This window comes from Haliotis asinina, chromosome 8 (genome assembly GCF_037392515.1).
Source record: "Haliotis asinina isolate JCU_RB_2024 chromosome 8, JCU_Hal_asi_v2, whole genome shotgun sequence".
In the NCBI taxonomy this organism is placed as follows: Eukaryota; Metazoa; Mollusca; class Gastropoda; order Lepetellida; family Haliotidae; genus Haliotis; species Haliotis asinina.
In genome coordinates this window covers 29807816-29818167 of record NC_090287.1, presented here as the reverse complement: position 1 = coordinate 29818167, position 10352 = coordinate 29807816, and positions in this window count along the sequence as shown.

The following is a 10352-nucleotide window of genomic DNA, read 5'->3' as shown; positions in this document are numbered from 1 at the left end:
ATAATCGAGTCTGGACCAGACAATCCAGTGATCAACAACATGAGCATCTATCTGCACAATTGGGAACCGATGACATATGCCAACCAAGTCAGCGAGCCTGACCACCCGAAACCGTTAGTCGCCTCTTACTGTTAAGGCAGAGCTTGGTCTTGCATCCCAAGGTCAATAAACAACGGCCATACGATTAAGTCGAGACAGGCAATCATACAACTGGAATGCACATGAAAAGCAAGCGCTTCACACAACATCTCAAAAGTTCAAATGATTACATGAAGTGAAAGCCCCAAGCACGTTGTATTTCACAGTTGTAGTATTACATACATTACTGTTTACTGAACTTTGCATTTCAAGACTCTTGGAACAAACACGATGGCTGGTGTTTGGTATGCATGACGCAGGGTTTTCCTATAGCTTCATCGATGCTAACTTGAGCATTATCTCCACGTCCATAAGTGACATGGTGGCTGGATGACCTAGTGATGTTTGGATTTGGGGCTATAGAGGGGATTATGGCTCAGTGTGACTGAAGATTTCTCCACCCTGAGAGCTCAAGAAAACATAATGTCACCTTCCATTTCCTGGGACAGATGAATGGAAAGGGGTGGTGGAGCATCCTGGTGCTTAAAGCGTTTGCTCGTTCCCAATGTGTGAAGCCCACCCCTGGTTTTTAATCGCAAAACATCGGTAATTTCCGTGCTTCATGCGTGATTCAATGTTATTCGAGATAAAAAAGTACTACCATGAAGCACCAGGAGAGTTCGGAATTCCCAGCGGTGTACATTGAAAATAATACATCGCCTGTAAGCAGGATACATTGAAAACAATAGAATAGCGCTCGGTCAATCAGAAAGCGACATTCATGTGTGAGGTAAGATAAATGTATATGTATTGATCATGATAACAGCGTATGTGTAACAGTTATGGGGCGGTGGGGTAGCCCAGATGCAGTGGTTAACGCGTTTGCTTGTCAACCAGGTTCGATTTTCCCCATGGGCGCAGTGTGTGAAGTCCGTTTCTGGTGTTCCCCGTTGTGATGTTACTGGAACTCTTATAAAAGTTAAACCCTATATTTAACGAACTCGTAGTTGACACATTTTATTACCTCATAACGCATCAGAAGAACATGTCTCTTAAATAATTTAATGACTGATTTCAGGACTCTTGAATCCACAGATAAAAACTTTTCAGATCTGGTTGTTCAAAGGTTTTCAAGGACTAACAGGTCGCCAGAGTAGAAAGTAGAGTGTGTAGAGGAGTGAAAGTATCACGAAATACATGACATTTAATACTGCCCAGTACAAATAACCTTTGCATCACTTTGCTCAATACGACACAATTGATTCTGTTGAAGTTCATTGAGACCCTCTATCAAGTGATTGCCTAGATCTAATCGATAGGATAACAAACCCCTTTCAGGGCACATAAAGAGTTATTGTCGAAAATTTTCTTTGCTTTTACCTGTATAGAAGGACACAAGTCAAAGATGATATTCATTTGTAAAGACTCTACATAATGCAGAGTTGATGTCTGTAGCCATGTGGGAGACCTTTTTCACAGATAATGGTAAGCATGTTGAATTCACACTGACATTTTGATAAGTAATATAACTGAAATACAGAGAAGACGTCATCTATATCATTTATGAACAATTACCTGGGGATTCACCCCAAGCATATTCTAAGGTGCGGTGGGGTAGGGCCCTTTCGTTTCGCACTCGGTGAAGGATTAAAGATATTCCTTTTGTTACAAGCTGAGGGGTCGTATCATACTTTATCGGTTTTATTAGACTAATTTATTCAATCGGTTGGGTGGTCCAATGGTTAAAACGCGTACGTTTGCTCCTAATAGTGAAGGCGCGGGTTCGATTCCCTATATGGGTGCAATGTGTGGTTTTGCTATAGGCGGTGTAAAACCAAACTCATAATTTGAAGATACCCTATTTTCTGTGTAGAATAATGACTACGTATAGACTGAGCCGGACACACAGCAAGATCTGGAACTGAAACTTGATCACTAACCCGTCTTTAATCCACTGATTTACTTTCCCCAAAATAGCCAACAAACAATACTTCAATCAAGTTACACGTGATAATCAAAGGGACAAAACTAATATGAACCTTAGGCGATCATTTATTCCAAGATTTCTGGAAGAATACAGTTGATATACATGAAGTCTTATATAAAGTCTCAGGTACGAGAGCGGGCAATGCAGGAAAAACATTCGTTGTCAAGGAATCGTCTGACTGAAGAAATGATACGATTCTGGTAGCTGTTTCTTTTATTAAGAACCTCAAAGTATCTCTTGGAAAAATAGGAATATGTCACTGGCATTCGTTAATTCTCCAGAATCTTAAATGGAAACTCGGTAGAAGAATGCCATATAGAGCTACATACCATGAGAAATCCAGCACAAATGGGCAGAGACATTAATTGGCTGGTGGTCACCTAACTGTTACCATTAACCCTACCACTAACCTTACAACTACTATCACCGCTGTTACCTTTACCTTTAATTTCACCATAACCATTGCAGCTACCTTTACCATTGCCACTATTATATCCCCGTCACTGCCACCACTTCTGGTCTTATCCTTACCAGTACTACAGGCACTTTGCACCAGCCTTTACCATGATAACTACCCTTACCATTGCCACTATTATAACCCCGTCACTGCCACCACTTCCGGTCATATCCTTATCATAACCACTACCATTAGTACTACCCTTCACCATTACCACCACCCTTACCGTTACCGTCGATTATTTACAGACCGAGAGAGATCCAGGGTATTGCTCAATGTGGCGTAAAACTAAACTCAGTCACCATTACCACGACGACAGTGACTTTCATTTTCACTACCACTACCACAACGACCACCACTACTTTCACGTTCACTTTCATAGCCACCGCAATTGGCATGTCCGCTATCCACTTCCACTAACGTTACCGTTGCCCACATACAAGTAACAATGTGTGTGTCATATACAGTAGAATCGATTTCTGTTTCAGTATTTAGAATAGACATATGTCACTTAACATGCACCAAACCAAATGGGATTCATAAAAAATGACACATTGCGAATAAAAAACGTGTTATTTCATGGACATATTGATAAAGGAGCTCAATCATTGATCAGTTGCTGGTATTTTTGCAACAATGGCGCGTGTATGAAGTTGAGCTTTCAAAAATGTGTTGTGTTATTTAGCTTTGTTAGTTTGAAGTCTCACGTTACTTTGCATCACTCAGGCTTGCTTGGCACGTCATTGTTGATCAGTGGCGTTAACAGTTTACACGTCTAAAGGTCGGAAAACAGTTTTTGGTGATGAAATCATTTCTGACGACACGTTATTTTTTAGTGACACCAAATAACACAGATCTTCAAATGTTTTCCTGACAAGTCTTATATACACCTGTAAAAAGTTAATCACCAGCTGATAACATATTGATCATGTTCATGTGACATGCGTGATTTGTTCGTGGTTGAGAATGGGTTTTACAAGGAGTCCACGTGAAATAAAACAGGGTCTAATCTGAAAAAAAAATCAAATGACATCATCCTTGAGTGAAACATTATATCATAAAGCTTTGACTACAAATGTCTCTCCTCGGACACTCACTGCAGCCAGGCGATGGCATATTATTGACATGACGAATGCTGGTTTATAATGTAGGGCTATCGGTCGTCAGCTTGAGTTAGACTATACAGTCATCAGCAGGCTGCAACGAGGTCCAGACTGTCAAGGACAGACCAAGGTCAAGGTGGTCAAAAGTAACCTCAACACGGTAGGATAATATCTGTTGCAATAATGCCCACGTTTGCGTCCTGAGAGACCTCCGAGCAAACGACTGCCGGAGAATAGTAAGAAATTCGTCTGAGATGTTCCTGTTGTCGGGCAAGAAAACCTGTAAGACGTCGTTTGCTAATCACTGATCATAAGAGGGTCAAAATGGAGTAGTGTTTACTCAGATGTCCACAGACACTATGGTCACTTGGAGACGGATCCATTTGTCTGATGAAAGTGGTTTTCTGTTGCATGTTACGGATGTCAGAACTAGAATCTGGAGGACATCAAATACAGCATACGCTGCAAGGAACATCCAGGAAACGGTTCTATATAGTGGAGGGTCAATGATTGCATGGACTAAATTGGACCTCATCACTGTACAAGGTAATCCGAATGAAGAAGAAGACTGCAGAGGAGACATTTTGGAAGAGAGTGTTCATAACCACCCTTTACCTTCTCGTCCCATGTTTATGGATGATACCGCTCGACCCCATCATGCACGTGCTTTTGTAAATCCTCTACAACAAAGAGTCATGACAACAATCCCGTGGCCTGAACCCTCTGAAAATGTGTGAGACTTTCTTGGTCGGAACATTCGCAAAAGGTCATTCGTGCAGAATCGTAGTGAACTGGAACTGACTTGACTTTATTTTATTGACATGGCCACAGGAGTATTTTCCCCAAACTCTGAGAAAGCAGACGCTCATGACTGTTTAATATGGTCCCCAGAATGGGATTGTCGAATTTCTTGGAGATGCAGTTTCGCACAGAGAAATGGACGTTAATATGACTGGGTAACTAAATGTGTGAATGAATGAATGAATAAATATATTTACTTTTCACATCCCAGGACAAAGTGCTGCCGGCAGTCGGAGAACATGTGATCAGCATTATGATAGGAATTTGGGTTTGGACCAGGAAAATCGTAATACACTATACACCTAAACGTTGGTGAGAGTCATTGAAACATAAGGATTACACCACCAAACGACAATACGTTGAGAACTTCAAGGTATAACTAATCAGCGAAAGTTTGAATAGTTATTTTGTTCACGCGGCGGACGTAAACCGGGGAATATAAGTCAGAATATGTGCTATTTCTTGAAAGAGCAGATTCCTTTTGGCGAAAAAAGACATAAATGATGATGTTTAAGGAAGTGGTGTACATAAAGTCAGTGACCTGTTTTGGTGGGGTGACATCTGGGCAAGGTGCGGTCGCGATGGGGTGCTGGACGAACTGCTGCTGGTCCAGACATAGCGTTTTCATCCGGGAGCAAGAGGAAGGTTATCAAACTTTGGAACAACGTTGGGGTCCAAGGCATGGCACCCGTACCCTGTAACCCTTCAGATTCCACTGTTTAGTGGCAATACCCGGACTTCTCCATATCCTGACTAATCCTTCAACAACGTGCGACGCATGTTGCCAAGATTATATGCCGTGTCCTTGCTGCCAGACACACAAAAGAACCTGGTCTATTCGACTTCCACGGCCAGACAACTACTCGTCAAACAACTTGAAAAACGGTTCCTGACAGGATACAATGTTTGATCACACGACGTAAATTAACCTCAACCCTTCTGATTAGAAAATATTTCCCAGAGTCCCCGATGACATTTGTCTCCGGGGCATTAAGCTCTTCAGATTTTGCACAGCCCTTTACCTCATTACTTGCAAAGGTTACTCTGTCAAACAGCTTACATCGGAATATTGATGAAAGCTTTGCTGGGCATCACTGCTTTAGTCATGCCTGTTATTCATCACCTTTCAGATAACCCCCTTTATCCAAGTTGAACAAGAATTTAGACCAGTCCAAAATAAGATGTCAAGGGCTGCTTGTTGCATTTTGTCGTTTTGCGCAATAGAATCTGTTTCATTGGTTAAATAAAGCGATTTATATTTTAATTGATTTTATAAATTACATTTATTAATGAGCAACAGTTTCTAACGTTCGGAAGAGTGCTCAAACCTTTTTGTAGATGTATCTAAACAACATTGTTAATGAAACAGAGCAAGTCCATCAAAGTTGAACAGGAATTTAGAATACAGTTAAGAATATGTGTAGTTGTATTTTTATTTAGTGTACATGGTTTCAAATACCCCTTGCCGCCTTTTGCCTATTTGAACAGTCAAATCTATTCAGAAATTTCAACCATCCAACAACATTTTCTAAATTAAAAGGCTGGTTACTGCTTCAGGTCAGATCATCGGGGTTTATTTATTTAACACCGTTGATAGCCACAAAAAGTCAGTGCAATGAACAACCCAGATACAAACGTGGTTAAAATATCAATAACGTACGGTCCATTGTGTTTATGTTTGTCTGTTGACAGGTGCACGTTTTAAATGAGAAAGACTTCGTTATACAGGCCACGTTAAAAAGATATGGCATGAAACATTACTTCTGTCTGACCCATCAACTCTGAGTAAAAATATCAATGATTGAATGTCCCCTACATTTCTCATGACTTCGGCCAAAGTGCCGATCACTTACAAAACTGATTTATTTTGTTGTTTAACTCCAAAATCTTGATTTTCAAACGGTGGTATGCACGTTGTCAAGTGTGGATCAGACAGTGCTGAGACACAATGAGCATCTAGCTTTGCCTTTGGGATATACTGACATTTAGAAATCACGTCAGGGAGCCTGACTTCCAAATTCTGTCAGTCATCTTTTATAACAAACCTTTTTCTGATGACTGATTCTGAAACGAACAGTCAGTAATTGTCATGTGATGTGATACTGGGTATAACCTTTTGCAACAATACAAGTTTGGAATAAATGGATGAATGGATATTATTTATGAAACATTCATGACGGAATACAAAATCCTGTGAACAATGAATCCAAATTCAAATCTCGCAGGTAATCATCTGGGATTACAGAAAAGTCTTAATGATAATTTGCAGTGGAAATATTCTCACGTGGGTATATGGGTAAATGTCAGTTAAAGGCGCATTTCTATGTTCGTGAACCTCATACCAAGACAGAACCCAGTTTACTGACACAATGATTGTTGGCTAGGTAGTTGTTTAGCGTTGCACCCAACAATGTTGAAACTATATGGCGGCGGTATGTAAGTAATCAAGTCTATATTGTACAGCATGAAAACCATTCTAGGCCTGAGCACCACCCGATCCCGTTAGTCTCCTCTTATGACATGCATGGGTTACTGAAGACCAGTTCTAACCCAGGTCTTCACGAGTGTCTGAGTAATAACGTATTAAGTTACTGTATTGCACAGTCCAAGTTTCAAGTGGCGCTAAATGTCGACAAGATGAGGACGTTGAACGCCTCTCGTGGACACGCGGAGTGATGTATCAAGTGTGTGACCGCATAAAGACGTATTCTTCTTGCCCATTCTACTATACCTCCGTGGAGGCGGAACTACTTTGTCATGACAGAACACAATAACTGATACCCCTGGAGAGAAACAGTGAAGAAGCATTAACTATAATTTGCAAGGAATACCAAATCAGTATGCAGTATTGAGTGCCATTGCAATTTTAGTTGCTTCGTTTGGAGACTTGGATAATCGAATGCAAAGGGTTTGTCTCATTTGCTTGCGTATCTTTTTGTGAAATGTAAAAGTATGCTTAGGCAGTATGTATTAAGATAATATTTTGATATTGCACCCTAATGGCAAATTCAAAAATTTTGATTAATCAAACTTGTGAAAATGTCGTGACGGACAGCTTTAGGCGGCTTTGTGTTGGAGGAATTGTGTTGAATTAGTTTCTGCACTGTACAAAAATGCAGGGGGTAGTGGGAATCATTAATACTGACAGGGTGTGATAATGTATGGGTTTTGTTCAACAAGCGATCAGATGTAATAGGTTCTTGTGGTTTGTGTGATGAGATGATTGTATTTGGGCGAATTGGTTTTATGCATTTTGCAGCCGCAGTATGATTAATATCGGATAAAACCCCAATGTTGGCCAAACATGCACGAATTGTTGCAGTTAGGGTACAATAAGCCCGTACAGTGTCACCTTGAAGAATCACCTTGTGCAGATAACATGGGTGGTAGAGTGATGATAGTACTATGTGATCATACGACATGCGTCTAGAGGGAGTACTTCGTCCGTACTTTGTGGCCATGTTGTTCCAGTGAGTGAGTGAGTTTAGTTTTACGCCGCCTCTAGCAATATTCCAGCAATATCACGGCGGGGGACACAAGAAAATGGGCTTCACACACTGTGGGGAATCGAACCCAGGTCTTCGGCGTGACGAGCCAACGCTTTAAGCACTAGGCTACCCCACCGCCCCCATGTTGTTCCTCGTTAGCTTATAATATATTAAAAAAACAAGCAAACAAAAAACCCAAAACGACCACAAGGATGTCATGCACGTGTCGTAACACCCTAATCGTATTGCCGTTCTATATTGTCTGGGAATGTAAGCCCGGACTCACGTGGTTCAAAAAGTCAAAGAGTGAGGGGTCAGACGACCTTGACTCCTAACTGTCCAAACCACATTCATGCAATGGCGCACATTTATACAATGGTAAATGGAACACCAGGTTCTATAGTCACATGGGGCCTTCTGGAAGCCTAGTGTTTAAAGGGCCAAAAGACCCGGTTTGGATTCCCAACATGGGTATAATAAGCCATCGTGATATTGCTAGAGCATTGCAATTAAAAACTACATAAAACTCATTCACTCTATTTTTACATAACTGTTACCGTCATGGTGACGGGAAGACACATCATGTTTGCTTGAGGTACCGAACTCAACAGCGATACGTCAGTGGCGATGCACTCACATGCCAGACCACACAGAATGATCTTGGTATGGAACGTTGAGGGAAGATGAAAATGTTCTTCAAATGTTCTTCGCTTGCTCTGTCTGAAGATCAACAGCCACTGTTGATCGATGTTGTCACAGCTAAGTAGGGGAACGGCCTCCTCTGCGATTTGCCCACAGATGATCACAGTGGTAATCTCCTGTGCACTGGCCAAGTTCGGATTATACCGGAATTAGCCAACCGGAAGTGTACAACCAGATGATGGATGCGGTTACACCCCACTGTGCCAACTTTTGGAAAATAAGGGATTAAGTTCAATCAAGTGTTAAATTGGCTTAAGGGTGATAAGAGGATTAGGGGCTAATTGGCAGTGGGCACTGGGGCCCAACTAGGAGGGGAATTTGATGCCTCCTGACAAGTGAGCTGCAGTTCACCTATCAAACATTATGTAAGCTGTATTTGAATCAATAATCAAACTTATGATTAGTGAACAGATGTCAGGGATTGTTCGAAAGAAACTATTTTAATTATTACACACTCATGTGATGAATTAAAAACATATCGTTACATTTGACAAGATGAACTGTATTCAGTATATATAAGGATACATGAGTGTCAGTTTGGCATATTGCATCATGGCAAACGTACAAGTACACAATGAGTATATTCCCAATTCTCAAGGTGGTGAAAACTTAGTGTATGAAGGGTACAAGTTCAGAGTTAAGACTAGGAAAGCAGACCGAGTATACTGGAGGTGTTGTATTAGAGGTTGTACAGCAACACTGGACACCCATCATGGACTCATCACCCAGTATTCCAGAACCCACAACCATCACGCTAACCCACACAAGGTGGCCGTTGACAAGTTTCTTGGTGCCATGAAAACCAAGGTCCAAGAGGACACCAAGCCGGTGTATGCCATTTATCGAGAGGAAGTGGCGGGTATGTGTGCATTTTAGTCATCTAATGTTCTCACTTTTAAGAAAAGAAATGCAATTTATCATGTCTTATTTTCCCACTTTGACGAAAAGAAAATTTATTGTCTTAATTAATGTATAATGTATAGATGTATTCTTTTTTTTACAAACCTGCGATTTGATCGTGACTCAGCTGACATCATCCCTGAGATACCAACTGTCTACAGCTGTGGTTCCTCCCGGTACCGAGCCCGAGCTAAGACCATTCCTGCACTTCCCCAGATCCACAACAACATTGAGCTGCCAGAGACCTACACCAAGACCACACCCGGCGAGGACTTTCTCCTCCACTCTGCTGCTGACAACAAGTTCCTAGACAACCTCTACCACCTCGCCAATGCTGACACAATCTTCTGTGATGGAACTTTCTGATAGGTGAACTGCAGCTCACTTGTCAGGAGGCATGTAGGGGCACACCAATGGATAAAGAGTAGGTTCGAGGACAGTCAAGGAAGTATTTGATTATATTCCCCACATAATGTGGGCCGACTATGCACAAGCAACGTCTGAAAAAGTTTTGAGCCACAACAATCATATCTGTGATATGGATGAGAGAGTGTGTTTAGTTTTAAGTCTCTTTTAGAAATATTTCAACATCACGACACCAGACATACTAACATGTGATTACGCAACAAACGTCTGCGGGTGTAGTTCAGCCTCACGCTGTGGTCATGTTGGTCTACGTTAACCTACATAAAACGTTCGTTGTACCCATGTGGGAATCGAACCCAGGTCTTCGGCATGACGAGCAAACGCTTTACCCACTGGGGTACCCCTCCGCTCTTATTTGTGAAATGACGCGAATGTTTACAGTGTATTAAGGCAAGGGTAAATATGATACA